Source organism: Adiantum capillus-veneris, chromosome 19 (genome assembly GCF_014529385.1).
Source record: "Adiantum capillus-veneris isolate H3 chromosome 19, ASM1452938v2, whole genome shotgun sequence".
In the NCBI taxonomy this organism is placed as follows: Eukaryota; Viridiplantae; Streptophyta; class Polypodiopsida; order Polypodiales; family Pteridaceae; genus Adiantum; species Adiantum capillus-veneris.
Genome location: NC_140949.1, coordinates 26,048,345 through 26,069,100, shown reverse-complemented (window position 1 = coordinate 26,069,100; position 20,756 = coordinate 26,048,345). Strand labels below are relative to the sequence as shown.

Sequence of the window (20,756 nt, the reverse complement as noted above, 5' to 3'; positions counted from 1 at the left end):
TGGCCAACTATGCGTGTAGTTGTTCATGATTATGTAAATAGATGTGCCAAATGTAGAGCAAGCCCACCAGTAGAACATGCAAACTATTTCAAATAACAAATATGCCAGAATGGAGTCAATATATTGTTGACTTCTTGGAGACGTAAACATTTTCTAAAAATACCACCAGAGCATGGCAAAGAGCGATAGAAATAGAAGCTCGTGATTTCCCTTTGATTAAAAATCAACTTTATAAAAGAGGAAAGGATAACCAGCTTAGGCTGTGCACAACGGAGAGCATGAACATTCCAATCCTGGAACAAGCACATGAAGGAATAATTGGAGGCCATTTCTCAGGGGAAAAGACAACCAAAATTTTTATCACCTCTGGAATATGGTGGCCAACATTACATATGGACGCGAACAAAGTTACAAGACGATGTGACTCTTGTCAATGCATTAAAGTGCCAATAACGAGATGAGATGCCCTCACGGCCAATGATGGGAGCTAGAGCTTTTGCTAAGTGGGGAATAGACTTTGTGGGACCAATTTCACCCCCCGCTTATAAGACACATGCCCAATATATCATTGTGGCCACGAATTATCTCACTAAATGGGTCAAAGCCAAAGCTACACAAAAAGCTAATGCCAGAACTACTGCACAATTTCTATATGAAAATGTTTTTGTTAGATATGGTCTACTATAGAAATGTCAGTGATCGGGGCCCACATTTTATAAAAGAGATGATCAAAAATCTTCTTGAAGAATTCATGGTAGTTCATAATAAGTTTGCTCCTACCACCCACAAGCTAATGGGTAGGCAGAAGCTATGAATAAGACTTTATGTACGATCTTAACCAAAATAGCCTTAGAGTCAAGAACGGATTGGGATGAGAAGTTACATTTGACATTATGGGTATATAGGATTGCTTATAAAACCTCGATAGGAACAACACCGTACAACATGGTGTTCGGCCTTAATTCTATATTGCCTATAGAGTTCTTAATCCCAACACTAAGAGTAGCCAAAAAACTAGAGTGGATAGCCCATGAAATGTCTTCACGAATAGATGACCTAGAAAGATAGATGAGCTTCGCTTGAAAGCAATCACTTCCATCTATGTGCAAAAACAAAGGCAAAGAGAGTATTTTGATAAGCATGTACAATCAAAGGAATTCAAAATAGGCGATTATGTCTTGATTTACACCTTGAAACAACATGCTAATAAACTTAAAAAGCGAGGGACAAGACCCTTTGTGATCAAAGACTTACCACCGAGTGGGGCCATCAAGCTTGCTATATTGGATGGTGAAGAAATGCCCAACTGGATTAGTGGATGTGGACTAAAAAAATTTCATCTACCACTAACCGGCCCAAGTATGCTTCTAAAAATCCACAAGGAAAAGAAATGGACACAAGAGAAATAACAGATTGTTGCAGAAGCACAAGTAGAGGCCAAGGAATGAATAGCAAAATGTCGGCTTCTTTGACATCGACAACAACATGGACCATCACTAAAGATTAATGCCATTCAAGTAACAGACTTTGAAATAGAGAACATGCAGGATCCCAAAATTGCTGTCAAACTAGGACACAATCAAGTGAAGATGGTAGCAATGCTTGATTCAGGTGCTCAAGGTAACCTGATCTCCTATATCCTTTACAAGCAACTTCAACTTGACAATCAGTTACATGAGACGACACAAAATCTCCACAGTTATTCATAACACTCGATCAAGGTAATGGGATGGACAATGCTCATGGTCAGGTTAACCAATATGTTTATCCACATAAATGTTATGTGGTAGAAGATAAGAACACACAACATGCCTTATTGCTAGGGCAACCTTGGCAGAGAAGGTATAATGTACAACTTGACTGGAGCTACAATGCACATTATCCAATTCGCTTCAGGAAAACAACAACTTGCTTTTGCTAAAATAGCTACAGACAAGCCATCAGTAATGCCTGCGGTTAATAAAGGTAAGCAACCCTTACAAATGCTTATTGTCCAACAATGGGTTCCAAAGAGACCTCAACGTAGGAAAAGAAAGCGAGTATGGCAAATAGTCTTACCCACGACGTGAGTTCGATGAGTCATAAGCAATCAGTGGGAATGCGCGACAACATGCCACGACGAATCCTCTACCTTGCACAACAAATCTATCAAACAAATATGGATCAGAAAGGATCAGGTGGCAAGGTTTGAGCAAGGTCAATTCATAGACACCTCTCCAAAGACCTTTACTACAAACCACAAGCAGAAACCAAAGTTTCTCCTCAAGAAAATATGGGTACCAAAGCAGTTACTTATGGCCCAAAGTAAGCTTGCAAAAATATGGATTCCAAAAAAAAAATCTAAGGAACTCCTTGAAGTACACGCCTTCGACATACAACCAAAAGCATGTTCTAGTCCAACCATACCCATAGTTTAGATTTGGATACCTAAACAGCAACAACCACAACTACAAAGTTGATAAACAGCCACATGGTTTCACCAGCTCTGTTGTCTATCAAAAAAAGAGAAAACATAGTGGAGAGCTTATTGTTTCACCGCTATCACACCAGGGTCATACTTTCACAAGAAGCTTAAACATCGAATGCCAATAAGCATCATGCTTATACCTTCCTCTTGCATTGCATTAAATTTTTCATGCATTGCTTGAGTATTCATATAGGGCGTCATTACATGGCGTGCATTAGCACCTTCTTAATTCCCATGAAGAGCACATACCCTCGGACGAAACACCGTCGTCCAGGAGGACTTCGACTAGGAAGAGAGGAGGCATTCTCAATGCGGACCCAAGTGTAAAAAAGGGCACTATTTTCCATGACTTTACGGGTTTTTGTGCTTGATTACGAGAATTTTGGTAAACTCAAGTATATATGCCCTTAATTAGTGTTACAACAGGAGACAGAGGACCAACACCAAAGATGAGCCTCTAGGTGTGTGTATATATGTAAAAATCACAGTTTTCATGCTTAAAAAAAGAGAAAACATAGCAATCTTGCCAAAAATACCATAAATAGATGTATATAGTGGTTTATTATGCTATTACCTAATTATTTTGATTTATGGATATTTTTCGGGTTAACACTAGAATGGTAACCTAACAGGACATAAAAGTGTCCTTTCAGGGTTTTGGGAAAAAAATTCCAAAACCATAGTAGATCCACTCATTTTGAAAAATCCTTTCATGAGCTTATAGTTCAATAACTACTACATATGGAAAAAATGAGAAACTTGTAATTTTTCTCATCCCTTGGTCACTACAAGCCTCCAAAGTTGATGGACCAGTGCATTTTGCCCAAAACAACAATTTCTTACGGTTGATTGCATATAAATAAGAGTGGGTATTTTTGTAGGACATGAGATAAAATGCCCCGTTAACTTCAGTGGGTTGGTGACCAAAACATATGGTTGCTTTGACCTCACCAATTTTTTTTTGGGCAAAAAAATAGGTACAAAAAAGTTGCATTTTTGCCATTCTGCGGACCTATCACCAAAGTTTCTATAGTCACGCTCAATACAGATACTATATACATGTTTTCTTAGTTTCCTTTGGGCCTTTGGATTCAAAAGGAGCCATGGAGCATGTCAAAAGGATAATGAATCTCTTACAATTGGAACTTTGGGGGCAATGATAAAGTGCTAAATACAGCAAACATGAAAAAACTGGGTTTAGCATTATGACCTCTAGAAACCCATAGAAACTACTCAATATCTAGCCAAGTTTGTAGTCTATGATTAGATATGGTTACTACCTACAAAATACACACAATTTGCCTAAGAAACTAGCAATATTGAGAAAGTTATACTTGCTACTCTAAAATGTATCGTATTCTTCAGCAATCAAAAAACTCAACCATCATCATATACTATGCTATATAGCATATTAGGTCCCCCAAAACTCAAGGAAGATTAGCTTTATGTTATACATTACACTTACACAATCAAAATTGAATTTGGATATCAAGAAAGCCACCAAAAAATCATAAAAGTGCTAATTTTGGCCAAAAAACAGGATTATGCAATTCTTGTAAATTGGTCATAACTTTCAATTTTAACACTTAGCTCTCCCTACAAGCATCAAAACATGTTGAGAACTATGAAGGCCTAACCTCTAGCCATCTAAACCTCACAAACATGAAGTTTAGAGTGGTATAGTTGCCAAACATTGAAAAAAAGCCAAAAACAGGACCCGTTTTTTCACATAGTTTAGGTTCAAAAATGTTGTGCAAGAGTAAGGTTAATGGTGAGATTGATACTTTAAAAAAAATGCTAAGTTTTTTTCAGCTCATAAGGCAACTTTGTGGATATATAGCACCTAGAAATTCATTTTCATACTCTTCAAATAATTCAAGCAAAATGGTCACTTAACAGGACACAAAAGTGTCCAAGGACATAAAAGTGTCCTGTTACCATAAAAGTGAAATGGCGACATGTAACAAAAGAAAAATATGGAGTGATTAGTAAGTGAACAACAGCTTATGGTGAAGACGGGGTGCAAGTATGAGAAAAGTTGCGGAAAGCCGATTTGACACATTTTTGGATGAAATGACAAATTTTTCGAAACAAGAGCAAATGAAGTCCAAATGAAGATATTTGTGAACCTAAAGTACATTTTGAAACAAGATAGAAGCACATGTCAAGTTTGGTAGCAAGTGGTTCGCCAAAGTAGACATTATACACGTGTAATGTCTAAAGGTCTTGAATTGACAGGCTGTTGTGATTTTGGAAACTCTAACTCTTTATACACATCATTATGAGCTCCCTTACACATTTTCATCACTTTTGGATATCTTTTGACCTTCAATCACTCAAAAAAGCGGAATTCTATATGCAGAAACCTCTTCAAGCTCTTTGACACCAATTCACAAGCTCAAATTCAAATCAGAGATAATGGACATCACGCACAAGCTTTATACAACCTACCTATGGAGTCTCAAGCTGTTTTGCATCAGTAGACATTATACGTGTATAATGTCTCATCTCTTATACACATGCCAAACTCCACAATTTTCATCAGAAGCATGTTCATCATATTATATAAAAGCCATGCATTCAATTTGGACAAATTTGGGCAAGGTTGTGACCACTTGAAACCCAAAAGTCAGAAAATCCCGACAAAAGAAACATTCTATGGCCTCCACACACATGACTCATCTCCAAATCAAAATATGAGATAATCAAAGGATTTCCAATCACCTGGGGATGCTACAAATGAAGTCTGGGCCAAAAATCTCAAAAGAGACATTATACGCGTATAATGTCTACAGAGGGCCAAATGATAATTCTGGGAAAATTTCTCTCCCAATGCCTTTACCCCATTAATCTTAGCCCAAAACCGAAGTCTCATCAAGTTTTGTATTTGTATACCATCTAAACCCAAATTTTGGAATCCAAAAACTCTCTACTTGATTATTGGCTCCAATCACACAAGAAGAAACCTAAATTAGATTCTAACATCACAAGAGTTCTTACCATGCTAAGGCCCAACTGCACTACAGGTTTGAGCCATTTTGAACAAAGATGAACCTGGAGGCTAACTTGACCCCTTCTAAGCCTTTACCACATGATTATGAGAGCATCTACCTAGTTTCACCCCATTTGAGTCTCATTTGCTCAAAACTAAGCCATAATCTAGATTTAGAGCTTGTAAGGAGTTCTAATGGTCACAACTTGTCCAAATGACATCCAAATTGAAATTCAGGCATATACCCATGATGTACATGATAAGAGCTATGCACATATGAAATATCACTCAGTTCTAAGCACCTAGAAATTATATGCGTATGATGTCTCACATCATAAATCTGCACCCAAAATGCAATTATGACCACATGCATTGCACCCTTAGGCCCTAATTAGCTTGTGTTTCAACTTTGAAGTCATTTGGATAGCTAAAAACTGTGAAAATGCAAAATTTTGTAAGACAACACTAACTTTTGCACTTAGAGTGCCCGTAGGATCGATGGAAGCCAGTAAATCACCACCAAAGAAGAGGGTGTCCTTGAAGAACATTATTGCAGCCAGTGAGCCTTACACACTACCAGAAGAGACACTAAAGCCAGCCAAGGCTTGGGTAGATGAGGCCACAGTAGAAAGGGAAGGATTGGCAGTGTACTAAGGTACATTCAGAGACCCATAAGGAAACATAGTGGATATCCCAATGAATCCAAGAGAAATGTTGGAATATGAAAACAAGGAAGAAACCCTCACCCAACTAGAAAGAGCACATTTATACAACTTCTTCACAGCACCACAATGGGTGTGGATATGTAGAGAGTCTACGAGCTAGCCAGCTCAATCCAGAAAGATGGCAAGGTAGTGATTACTGCTTTGGACGGATAGAAGATAGAGACTTTGATTACCCCTCAAACCATAGCAGATGCATTGGGGCTCCACAATAAGGGTAGCTTCATTAGAGAAAGAAGAGACAAAGAAAAGGTCTACTCTCAAAAGAAGCCCAATTAGATGTTTGAAGACCTGGTGGACCTAGGAGCTGCAAAGATCTGCGAGCTTTACAACCAATACTTCCATGTTTGGAGCAAGCGACCCCAAAAGTACACAATGCCTCCCCATGTAGTGGCTACTACCATAACTTGGGCTTTGAAGAGCATTATGTCCAAAGAAGTGAATTACGCCCAATATATGCATGAGCAAGTGGTCAGCATGGGCATAGAAAAGCCAAAGTACATTGGAGGGGGAGAAACATTGACAAAGATGCATATGAAGCCATTGGCGCGAGAGGACAGTGGCACAATCCACCAACACTGAGTGAGTGGTTCAAGTTAAAGCAAGATACAAAAGATGAACTCGTAATTGCAGTAGCCCCACCAGTCACCACATGACTTCGGAGAAGGCTAGAGACAATATCAGAGGAAGAGCCCGAGGAACCTCCAAAGAAGAAGAGTAAAATGGCAATGACCAAAGAAACAAGGCCCAAAGAGACACACAACCAAAAAGCTGCTCGGATCGAGAGGTTGATTGAGCAATTCAGGGTAGAACGAGCACTCAAAAGAGACTTTGAGGAGTATTGGGTACCAAATCCAACAAAAGTCGGTGGAAGCTCCTCGAGACCTCTAGAGGATAATTTTGATCACTACATCCGAGCATAAAGAAACAAAAAAGGTGCTCAAACAACAAAATTTAGAGCCCTTCACAATGGAGGAGGTACAAGACATTAAAAAGAAGCTGAAAGAAACACTAGAGCCTCCAGCTAAGAAGGGTTAAGAAGGTGACCAAGCAAAAAATGAAACCCCACCACCTTCACCACTAGGCTCCTCTACTCCTCCTCTAGGTCCAAAACCCTCTACATCCCAACCACAACCCTCACTAGAAAGGATAGAAGAGGTAGCACCTCCACCAAGAGACAAGGAAAAAGAAGAAAGGGACACCTATCAAGACCTCCTCCAAGCCAGATACACAATGGTAGAGGCTTCAAAAGTAGTTATGGCACTCCAATTCCACCATGGGCTGTCAGACAAGAACTAGAGAGACAAGAAATCCCTACTGAGCAGATAAGAGCTGATAGATCTCAAGGACCACAATTAGACTAAGAAACACAAAGAAGAGCTCAAGAAAGGCATTCGCCATAGCCTAGAGTGCCAGGGTTGGTCCAAATCCCACAAGCGCCACAATGGAGACCATTGGCCAACCCGTGGAGAGCACCTCCATCAAGGATCATGTTGAGTATGAGACATCAGGTTCCCTTTTCTGGCCCGATCCCTAGACCATTGACCAGAAACCTGGTTGCAGCAAATGAAGATGATGTAAGAGCCACATATCAGATACTTGACAGAGTCAGAACATGATCTCTAACACTTGCTGATGAAAACAGTATGCTGTGTACCAAAGAAGAAAATATGAAAATGGAACATGATAACCTTTCAAGCATGATCCAAATTACCCACCAGAAAGCTGATGAAGCAGAAAAAGAGCTTGAGACTCTCAATGAAACACTAAGAGAGGCCGAGAGCAAACGAGAAGGTCTAACACTGGAAATGGAAGAGGTTTCAAGAGGTCAAGAATGTCCAAAAAGAAAAAGAAATAGTAGAAGATGAGCTGGGGGCAGTGAAAGATGAAGTGATGGAGCTGAAAGAAAAATTAGAGCTCTAAGACTTGACAATCAAGAGACTAAGGGCAACCCCGAGGGCTGCACGGGCAGTTGCAGGGGCAAATAGTCAAGCTGTCCAAGCCTTGGAAGCACAAATCACTACCCTCCAAAAGGAATTACGGCTAAAACAAAGACAAAGAATGCATATGGCAAAAGGGTCTCTAGTCACAGAGGAAAGACTGAAGGTTGAACACCAAGAGCTTCAAAAAGAACATGAAGAGCTCCACCAACAATTAGCGATGCTACAAGATATGTTGGTGGACCAAGCAGAAGAAGCAACAAAGAAGGATATACTTGCTCGACAATAGATAACAAAACTACAGAAAGAGATAGCCAAAGCAAGGACACAAGAAACAGAATCAGGGCCCAGTGATCTAGGGACTAACACCAGAGATGAGCCGTTGGAAGTTCCCGAAGATGCAGAAGATCTGCAACACCAAGAAGAACAACTAGAGACATAGAAGAAGCAGAGCAATCATTAACTGTAGAGGAGGAGACACGCCTCCAAATTTTGATAGAAGAATCCACAGCGGAAGACCACAAGGTAGCCTTGGAATGGGAGGCAAGAACGTTTTAGTCTGTAGGAGTCCAAGGGCTTGCCACAAATGTGCTTAGGGAGGAATGGATGCAACCTTCACTCCCATATCCTCTCCTAAAGTATGAAGTGCTAGTGATCAAGAAGAGAGTTGAAGCAGAAGCAATAGAGCCAGTATATGAGGGAGATGTCAAAGATACAAAGACTGCAAAGCAAATAGTGGACTCACAACCAAAGCGGAGAAAAGCGTGGCTCCTCAAGTACCCAGGATTTCTAAAGTACTTGGTGGAAGCCCCCAAAATTATCAGGGATGACACTCTATTTTGCCTAGTCCCTCGTGTACGCACATGGGCAAACCACTTTAGAATCTTGAAGAGACATCCCACCTGGCTCAATTACCCATCTATGCCACCACCCAAGGAAGGAGAGAGAATAAGTGTCTCTTATATGGTGAAAACCCTAAAGGGCACCATTAAGATTTTCACTGGCTCCCTGACTTGACGTGTGTGATGATTAGGAAAATATGCAAAACCCTCGTGGCTTGCATTGAAGTGTTTGCACCGTCCAAAGCTACGGACTCAACCCTCCTATCAACAGGCAACACTGTCACCACCCATAATGACATTTGATTTGTCAAAGCAGCCATCTCCGTAAAGGGTAATGTTCTTACCAAGATACCACATGCAAGATTTTGAGGAAGCCTTCTACATTAGCTTCTTTACTTATGATATCAAAACATTTGGCCCCATAGTCACCTTGGGCAATATAAGATAGGAGTCATACTTGAAGCTGCTAAAGCCCCAAGGGTTCCATTGACACAAAGATAGCTTTTACGAGAAGCAAAATATCAAGACCTATCATGTCAGGGATGACACGAATGCGGAAGGGAAGAGTGTTGACGACCAAACACGGAAGGATATTTTCCCAAACTTTTGTATCACTAATTTTGAAGCGGAATGAATTTTTTGTAATTTTTGAACGGCCAATATTCTTTGTGGGAACAAGCCTATAAGGAGGAATTGTATATAAGCCAATACTTGTAACTGTAAGCCAACTTTTTGAATTAATCAAACCTCAAGTTTACTGTGCGCTGTGTCTGAGAGAGAGAGAGAGAGAGAGAGAGAGAGAGAGAGAGAGAGAGAGAGAGAGAGAGAGAGAGAGAGAGAGAGAGAGAGAGAGAGAGAGAGAGAGAGAGAGAGAGAGATATTTCTTCTCCTCCCTACATGCTCTATGGAACCTTCATGGCGAAAGCGACTCCACAAATGCGTTAGCAACAACTAGGGCTTTGATCCAATGCCAAGCGTGCACAATTCCGGTGTCGTGCGAAGCAAGCTCCTACGAGCTTCAGGGTGAGTTCCCTTGCAAACCGTGTGTCCGTTTGGTTATTTCTTCATACCTATGGATTCACGGTGAGTAGAGCTATAGATTAGGACCATACGAAATGAAAAGTGGTGACCTGCATTTTGCTCCCTATCTGTATATGTGATTGTTGCATGAGGTGGTTTGAGGTAGGATATCAAGTCAGAGTCCATAGGGTAATGATCTCTTGATGAGGAGAGCGTTTCCTATGATTTTCATGAATTTTTAAATGCGTTTGGTCTAGTTTCGAATAGCATGAACATCGTAAGTTGAGTTGCTTTTACTAGTGCATAGAACGTTTAGATTTGATTTCCTTGAGTAGAGATTGTCTTAGAAGGTCGAGAAGGTGATTCCATCTCCTTGTTTCCATGCACCTACAGGTTAAGCTTCGTCCTTGGCTGACATAGAGTTGTTGGATTTGTTCTCGCTATGCTAGTGTTTGCTCACGGTGTATTTGCCAACAGAGATGCCAATCAAACTAACACACAAAAGTACAACAACAATCCTAGCTAGCACACTGTAGCTCTGATACCACTTGATGGGAATGTGATCATGCTAGCTAGGGTGGATGAAAGAGAAACATCGTGCACGCAAGTGAGTGTGTGTTGGCTAAAAAATCCCTCAAGCAAATCAGGTTCCAAGATTAATTAACTTGGAGTCATAAACACGATCTCGAGTATTTGATAAGCCATCACAAGATCACTATAAACAAGGGCTTATTCATTCATGAAATGAGCTTTAAGTAGCTTTACAACATTGCACCACAGCATGTGGGATACTTCCACTCTTCTCTCCTTAACTCACACTTTAGGACAAAGCTCACACTTTACATTTAAAGGCATGCATCACAACGCTTGCCAAGAGAGTAAATGACATCCTTTTATTTTATGGTTCAAAAGACATATACATTGAACCAAAGAAGAGAAAGCATGCATCACAATGGGAAGAACAAGAGAGAAAGAGACAAAGTAGGTTTAGCAATGGCTTAGCTTGCTTGAGCTCTCCCATACCTATCTGTATGGGCAGGATGGTTTCTTCAACATTTCCCAAACGCCCCCCTCTCCACTCACATGTAGCCTCTTCAAACGCATGGGACACCACAAACCCCCTTCCGCATTGAGTGTCCCTTCTACTCTCAAATGTCCCATCTAGACAGCTTGCTCCCATAGGCCCCCCACAGGTCTTGTCAAGCATCGATCCCCTCATAGCGAAAGTTTTACCCCCCGAGCTTGCTGAGAAGCTTCAGCAAGCACTTTCTCCACGTTGTGAGCGGGATGAAAACACACACAGCGCCTCTATAACGACCCGACACACACTCTTGGGAAGATACACACACACACTATGGGGCACCACTCGGCTTAGACAACACACCTGGCCGAGACAGGGAACACACCTCTGGAGTGAGAGGAGAGAGACTATCCACTTGCCCACTCCACACAGACACACACACACACACACACACCCAAAAAACTCAGCTCAAAAGAGGAGAATTTCTGATGTTTAGATACAATTGAGCTTGGGCCAACACCAATGGGACAAATAGCTCACAATATGGGTAAAATAAGCCAGATACAATCACAAACTAGAGCAGAAACTTCGCTCATAGGAGAAACTTACACAGAAAAACAACAGGAAAAGAGTGAGGAATTTGGCAAAATGGATAGCGCCATCACGTCCGGAACGGCCCAAAACCCCAGTCTACAATGTCAAAGTGCTCAAATCCGACCTCGGATGAGCAGTTTACAGCCAAAACAGGCTCCAAAAACCCCAAAAACACACCTGCGGCTGTTCCTCCTCTCTTCTCCACGTTTTTTCTGGTCTTCTCTCAGTTTTTTCAGTTCCCACACTTAGCTTTATTAGTTGGGCACCCTTGGCCTTTAAGATGACCTCAAACGGACCCCGAACAGGCCAAAAACTGACCTCGCAGTGCATAGTTGTCACCTTTTTGCATCATCCGCACACCTGGCACTCAGCTTTTTCCAATAATGCGTCTCGCAACCACGTGAAGTGGCCCCAAAAAGTAGTCCTAATGATGACCTTTCTGCATAACTCTCACAAGAAAACACCCACGTTGTGTCCGTATTCATCCACGTGCAAATATTGACCCCGTTCGACCTCCTGACGCCACTAGATGCCATATGACGCACCTGCTTACCTCATGTTGTCAGCCCGCAGATAGCTTCCTCGAGAAGTTTTACGCGCTATAAACTCCTCATTATTGTAGAAAAAACATACTGGTTTGGTGATAGTGAAAATCGATGCACTATGTACATGTTGTCCTACCTGTACACATGTGGGCCCCACGTAACCACCTGGCTCTGGAAAATGGGCAATCCTTTATTCGATGCACCATGCATGTGTATATACATATGTGCAATCCCTTGCTCCAAAAAACTCCTGACATAATTTGCCCACCCCCTAGCCTGCTAGAGCATTCATGCTCAGCAACAGCACTAGTAGATGCTCATTCCACCTGGATCAAAAGGCCAAAGGCATATTGCTTGATTCACAAGAAGCATCATAACACCACACCTACATTTGTCAACAATCAACCAAAATGCACCATAGGCATATCCAACTAACACATCCGCCCTTTCTGGAGTTCCAAAAGCATAAATATTGCATGCCACATTCAACCCAACCGATAGAGAGAACTCAAGTGACTCATCACTTGGCATCTTGGCTTCACTAGCCATAGCAACAACCTGCAAATCATGCACCCAAGTAGCTAAAATCATTGTGTGAAGGTAAAGTTGTTGATATCCAAAGCACAAAAGTATCCCCGCAGCACACATATCCCTAGCATAGGCATCCACATAGCTGAGATTGGACTCATATATGCCAAACCCCTTCTCATCATCACACATCACTTTATCCACATCATAATCATGGCTAGCACCAATATCCATAGCTTCTAGCATGGGTTCATCAGTCTCCAAGAATACAGATCCCTGCTCTAAACCACAATCATGCTCACAAATCGGTTCAATCACTGCACATACATCAAAGTATGGCTTCAAAACAGGCTCCACATCCAACAAATCCACAAAATGGCTCTCAACCTTGCCCTCTTTCCTAATTTCCAAGGAACTGGTATCCAAAGATATGTGCTCATCATCAATGACCTCAAACTCACACTCACACACAGAATCACAAGGTACACAAGTAGCCAATGCATCCTCTTCAAGACTTTTCAATCCTGTATCCAAAGCATTACTCACCTCTTTAGGCTCTTCCATAAACCTGTCAACCTGCAAGACCTCTTTACGCTTCACAATAGACCTTGGGAAGAAACGAGAAACATCATAGGATAGGCTACTTTTCACCTGCTTAGGCTTAACTTCATCTTCCATGTCAAATCCATCTTGCACATGCATAGCTGTACTGATACCATGTTCCTCAAGACGCTTAAACTTCCATTCCTTGTGCTTTGCAATGCATACCGCATCTTCAAAAGACTCGGGCCTCTTCAACTCAACCTCGAACCGCAACCAAGGTCACAAACCATCAACAAAAAAACTTTTCTTCAATGAACAAGGGGGGGTCTCATCCTTAAGAGCAACACACCAACGAGTCCATAAATCTGTAAAACCGTGTACATAGGCATCAACACCTTGACAAGAACCTTGCTTAAGAGCATTGAGCTCATTCCATACTGCATTTGCATCTTCAAAAACTTGGAAACGCTCTAAAAAAGCTTCTATAAACTTGTCAAGACTCAAACCATAAGAAGAAGCCACTGCTTCTTTAGCTTCCAAATCCATGAACCAAACACGGGCCTCATCTTTCAAAAGCAATCCAAATAGCCTCAAAATCTTATCCTCATCACACATTTTGTTGCTTATGCATGCCACCTCGACTTGCTCCAGAAAGTCTTCCGCATCTTCACCACTTCTTCCATGAAATTCCGGATAAGAGAAATCCATGGCTACCCAAGCTACTATGCTTTGAGAACCCCTTCAAACACACGTGCAAGAACCCAAGACTTTTGACTACCCAATCCCCAGAAACTTCAATGGAACTCAGCTTTAGATAAGGACAAACACATGCACATCAAATGAGTTTTCATAGTTGATCATCAGAATTACAACAGGCAAAGGACATTCCAATATCTCCCTTAATCTTCTTGGCCCGAACATAAAGACTATGCGCTGCTGGAAAAAAATCTTCCTGGATACATGAACATTTATCTGGATTCTTTGAGTTAAATGAAATGGAGTGAATTGAGGGCTATTTTGATCATCCATTAAAGCCAACCATGAAACTCCCAAGAAAGCACACCTGACTTAACCTCTGATTTTGCCAAAATTTCAGCAGCATAACAGCATAAATGGCTCAAAATACCAAAAAACCAGCCATCATAACTTGGGAAAATTTCGACAGAGTTTCCCCAGAAGTAGAGCAGTAGGAACCCAAAATATAGACTGTCTATGTATGCATAAACTGTCAACAATAGAACCCGAGCATCAAGTAGGAATCAGTAGTACATAGCCTATGGCGAGGTCACGAAAAGGGTGCTCCAGCTACCTGTATCACCGAAAGGATCTCCACATTTGAGAATCCCCCAGCTCAATAAAAACCTCACGCTATCGACCCTCACACGAAGGCTAATGCAAATCGCATATAGTCAAGTCTCAGAAATGACTATCTTCCAGACCAAGTCTCAGAAATGGCTGGGACTGCCAAATACAACCAAGTATGGCTCCACAAATGCGTACAATGGCAGTTTCCACAAGTAACGTACAATCCAGCAGACAATGCGCTCAAATAGGCGCCAAGTGATGCATTCCCACAACAACTGCAAGTGACATCACTGCTAGTATATCACTGTACTCCAGCTACCTGTACCTGTGTGAATCACCTGTACCTGTACCTGTCCCTGTAACCTGTAACCTGTAACCTGTAATCTGCAACCTGCAACCTGTAATCCCGAAGCTCGAAGCTCGAAGCTCGAAGCAGAAGGTACTCGAAGAAGATCCTCCGTGGGGGCACCAAAAGAATGTGAGCGGGATGAAAACACACATAGCGCCTCTATAACGACCCGACACACACTCTTGGGAAGATACACACACACACTATGGGGCACCACTCGGCTTAGACAACACACCTGGCCGAGACAGGGAACACACCTTTGGAGTGAGAGGAGAGAGACTATCCACTTGCCCACTCCACACAGACACACACACACACACACACACACACACACACACACACACACACACACCCAAAAAACTCAGCTCAAAAGAGGAGAATTTCTGATGTTTAGATACAATTGAGCTTGGGCCAACACCAATGGGACAAATAGCTCACACAATATGGGTAAAATAAGCCAGATACAATCACAAACTAGAGCAGAAACTTCGCTCATAGGAGAAACTTACACAGAAAAACAATAGGAAAAGAGTGAGGAATTTGGCAAAATGGACAGTGCCATCGCGTCCGGAACGGCCCAAAACCCCAGTCTACAATGTCAAAGTGCTCAAATCCGACCTCGGATGAGCAGTTTACAGCCAAAACAGGCTCCAAAAAACCCCAAAAACACACCTGCGGCTGTTCCTCCTCTCTTCTCCACGTTTTTTTCTGGTCTTCTCTCAGTTTTTTCAGTTCTCACACTTAGCTTTATTAGTTGGGCACCCTTGGCCTTTAAGATGACCTCAAACGGACCCCGAACAGGCCAAAAACTGACCTCGCAGTGCATAGTTGTCACCTTTTTGCATCATCCGCACACCTGGCACTCAGCTTTTTCCAATAATGCGTCTCGCAACCACGTGAAGTGGCCCCAAAAAGTAGTCCTAATGATGAACTTTCTGCATAACTCTCACAAGAAAACACCCACGTTGTGTCCGTATTCATCCACGTGCAAATATTGACCCCGTTCGACCTCCTGACGCCACTAGATGCCATCTGACGCACCTGCTTACCTCATGTTGTCGGCCCGCGGATAGCTTCCTCGAGAAGTTTTACGCGCTATAAACTCCTCATTATTGTAGAAAAAACATACTGGTACAGGTGATAGTGAAAATCGATGCACTATGTACATGTTGTCCTACCTGTACACATGTGGGCCCCACGTAACCACCTGGCTCTGGAAAATGGGCAATCCTTTATTCGATGCACCATGCATGTGTATATACATATGCGCAATCCCTTGCTCCAAAAAACTCTTGACAACGTCAGCAGCTCCTGCAAAGCAAAGCTTCTCGTCCCGATGGCTTATGATTTTTTTCAACACCCATCAGGAGATCGAGCTCATGCCGAAGGAAGTCTACATCTGTCCCCCCATACTTTCAACCTGGAGACCGCCAAGGACATCCTCAACTTGGCAAAGGACAAACTTCTGAAGGTAAGCCTTTGGTTCTTTTTCCGTCTGCCCAAGACAGGAAAGTTGAAAAAGATTTGGAAAGCAGAGCACTTGTAGGCCTCCTGGCTAGTCCTCACCCTCCAGTTGACCTTTTGAAAGCTTGGATTAAACAATAGTGGACAATTCATGGACTCAAGGTGGAGTCCATTCACAGTGTCTACCCAAGAATCACTTTCTCTTTGTGTTCAGAGAATCAGTGATGGGATTTCAAGCTCGAAGCTGTGGGCAATGGGTTATCCATAACTCCCCCTTGTGCCTGTTTAGGTGGAATAAATAATTCAACCCAAAAGTTTATGCCTTTAGGAATTACCCTATGTGGGTAGAGTTTTATAACCTATTATTGCATCTCTAAAGTCACCTCGCGACCATTGCAGGACAACTAGGAAAAGTGTTAGGAGGTCAAAAAAGATAGAACTTCTACAATCCGGCTTGGCACCCCCAAGTCCTAGCGGAGATGGGAATCTCCAACCCTGACAAACTCGCCTCTTCCATTGAAATCATGATTGACAATGGGAAAGTCTTTGACCAACCCCTCGAGTACAAGTATTTTCCCGATACCTGTTTCTTGTGTAGAAAAAGGGGTCACTTTGTTAGGGAGTTCCCCATCTAGGCTCCTTCCTTTGCCACCCCAACTAGCTCTCTAGCCCCAATCAACGCAGCTCGCAAAGATGCCGCACCTGCTTAGCCAGGCACCTCCCAGTCTAAGAACAAAGGAAGAGAAAATCAGGCAGCTAGCAAGTCCAACACTGCCAATAAGTCTGACCCCAAGGGCAAGTATCCCAACATATTTGCAATCCTAGCCCGTGTTCAGGAATACGTGGACTCAGACTCAGGAGATTCAGGAGAATTTGCCCTCCCTACCCAAACTCAGGAACCTCCTGCCGTGTCCAGACTGGAAGTAGAAGTTAAGGCCTTGGATAGCCAGGCCGCCCTGCCTGATCTTAACAAAGAGAATATTCCCGTTGGGGAGACCACCTTGATTCTTGTCCCAAAGGGCCCCTCTCCCATGGAGGTGCTAAAGGATGACAAATACAATCATGCCAGTGTGGCTTAGACCTCACCAATGCATTCTGGTAAAAACAAAAACAAAAGGGTTATTGAATGAAGTTACTGTCATGGAATGTTAAGGGTATTTCAGACCCTAGCAAAGTCAGGAAGATAGCATCATAGCTTAGGAGCAATTCATTCAACTTCCTAGTTCTTCAGGAGGTCAAGATTATGAGTCAAGAGCTGGTTGTAGCTTTGAAAGGAATTTCAGAGCAGCACTACTGGGCCCAGGACATGCACACTCATGGTTTGGGTGGGTGTGTTCTCCATGTTCTTGAGGAATTCAGAAGTCCTAACCTTTCTCCTCACTTTGGTCATAACTGATGCTCTGTCTTCCTCTTGCATCCCTTCAATGCAAGGATGGTAGGGGTATATGCAAGAGGTTCTATGTTTGACCATACTAAGATCTGGAAAGCTCTGGCCAATCTCCAAGAACCCTTTATTGTAGTTGGGGACTTCAACATGGTGAGTCCTTGGAGGACAGGTTCCTCTCCAAAGGCCTCACTGTCAAAGGGGCTCAACAGGAAGCCTAGGATACTCTCAAACTTGAGTGCCGATTGTGGGATGTTGGGACTATAGGTGAATTTACCTAGCAAAATTATGGGAAAGGGGACCTTGCAAGGAAAACACAACTGGACATGTGCTACTTGGATGTCTCACTAGCCAACTCTTTTGCAAGAGTTAAAGCCAAGCCTAGATACAACACATGCATTTTTGATCACTATCCCTTGTCCTTACCATGGATGACAAAGACTCCAAGATAAGAAACAATTGGTTTCATATAGACCCATCATTGTTCAAGATTCCAGTAGTGCAGGACACCATTATGCTTATTTGATCATAGGCCTTCAAAATTAACCATTCTCCAGCAAGAGCCTGGACTCATGCAATCCAGGATACCCATAACACACTTGTCCAATTCAAAAAAAAGTTCACCTTAATCCGCAGGAAGAGAAGGGATAAATTGTATGAAGACCTGACTGGCACGGTGTTGGGAATTGAGGCCATGGGGGGTGAAGGCTAGGGGGAGGAGCATCCATGGTGAGCGAGAAGGTGCAAAAAGAGAGAGAGAGAGAGAGAGAGTGAGAGAACGACATGGCAAGGGAAAAAACATGCTATGCTTATTATACTCCTTTGTAAAACTTTACAATATATAGCAAAAGTTTCCATGCAAACTGGCTCTCCTAACTGCATGCCTTTGGGGCATTTCCCACGGACTGACACAAAAAACTGAAGAAGGGCTTGAACCCAACAATCCCCCCTCAAGCCCGAACTAGACAGACCACTCTCATGATACCTTGAGTTTTTGGTGTACTCATCAACCGTGAGTTTTAGGTTCTCTCACAACCAAGGATTTTAGTGTATCCATAACCTGGTGCTATGCTGGTGAACCCCCCCTTGAATAGATAGGGTATAGGTTGAAAAATCAGCTACCAACAAATGGAGTTTTTGGTTCACTGCCAAACCTTGGGTTTAAGGTGTACCCATTAACCTCATGAGAAGCAGGACAAAAATGGACTTGAACAAAAATTGGTATTTTTGGGAGGTCTTACCACTTATGTATGTGTGGTAGTGTCTATTTGCACTGTGATCATGAAATGGATTTCTAAGGAACAGAAAGTATCCATTAAGGAAGGAAACTTGTTGAGGTAGTCATCCCTTTATGGGAAGGGTTTGATCATGCAACAGAATCTGGTCATCAATTTGTTTTTGTCATGGTTGACTTTGATAAAGCCTAGGATAGGTTGGAATGGTAATTTATTCTCAGATGTATGGAAGCCCTGGGATTTGGAAATAGGATGATTCTGTTCATCCAAACTCTCATGGGAATGCAAGAGCTAGAGTGTCATTGAATGGCAGCTTGTCTGATGTGTTTGAGCTGGCAAGGTCGAGGATGCCCGTTGGCTCCTCTCTTGTTTGCAATAGCAGTCGACGACTCCCTCAATTGCTTGGTAAAAGATAGGATGTCTAGGGGATTTATCAAGGGGATCTCAATTCCACGCTTCGAAGCTCAAGAATGGCTGTCCAACGCGCTTCTAGCTAGCGATGAATCCACACTCTCTGAATTCTGGTCAGTCATGCAAATCTTTTTCCTAGCCTCAGGATCACTTCTGAATCATAGTAAAGCATGAGTTTTCTCCCACTACTCTCTCTTGGATTGGATTTCTTGAGCTAGATGTAAGATTCTTAAGGAAAGAAAGATTTTCAGGCTCTTGGGAATCTCGATGGATTTTGTTGTTGCCCTAAAGGCGTATTGGGATTCGGTGTGTAACAAATTCCAAACCAAGCTCAATAGGTGGATTGTCTTTCAACACTCCCTGGCAGGTAGATTCCTTGTCATCAATCACTTCCTAAATGCATATGTATTGTTTTCCTTTGGTTGTTGGAGACCTGCAAATTTCCACTTGCTAAGGATAACCAAAATCTATAGAAACTTCCTTCGGGCAGGTGATCCATTTGCCAAGAAGTATGCCAAAGTCTCATGGGACGTCTGTACCCTTCCAAAAGACAAAGGAGATTTGGGAATTCAAAATCTCAATCACATTGCTGATAAGATGGGGATCAAACTGGTTGTTGCATCTCTCTAGCAACTTGATGAGGAATGGACACGACTCTAATTTAGAAAACTAACCAGGTTCCGCATCTCCGAGCTCAAAGGCTGGACACATCTTCCGCTCTCTGTAATTTTCTTTGGGAAAAAACTTATTTCCCCAGTAGGTTCTGATTTGCTGAGATCCATCATGCAAGCATGGAATAGGCACAGGGATAGTATTCACCTGAATACCTTTTCCAAGCACAAGTTTTCTGTCCCTCCTAATGACTCTATTTGGTGTCCCTGCACAGACATCCCCCCAGTCCCCTCCTCCTCATTAAGGAAAGCCCTTGTTCTCTACAAAAAGGGTCTCAAAACTTGGTCCCAACTTTGGGACACCGGTGCGCGTGACTGGCTGGGTGACATAGAGCTGTCTCTTAGATTTAGGGTCAAACCTTGGGACCTACATTTCATCAAATCCAGAATTAGACTCTTTCCTACTGAGCTGGTCTAGATGCTTCGGAACCCCCTCCCATTAGACATTAGAGCCTTCACTTGGTTAGGGAGATTCAAGCTTCACAATCCTGTCTGGCACAATAACAACTCGGCCTCCTCCCTCCCCGCCACCCTTAACAAAAGGTGGAAAGTCAACTACTCCCACCTGCAGTCGGGATTCAAAATTGCTAATGTATGGTCCATTGCCATTGAATTGAAAAGTCAGTGCTCCTCTGGCTGATTTTTCACAAAGCACTATGGACCGGCAAAAAGGCCCGCCAAGCTAATGTCAGCTCACGGGCTGTTGTAGGTGCAATAAGGTGG

General features: G+C 42.5%; 1 pseudogene; it reads left to right on the top strand.

Annotated features, from left to right (window-relative positions):
• Positions 1-19,959: 19,959 nt before the first annotated feature.
• On the top strand, positions 19,960-20,451 carry LOC147433733 (uncharacterized; annotated as a pseudogene).
• Positions 20,452-20,756: the final 305 nt, after the last annotated feature.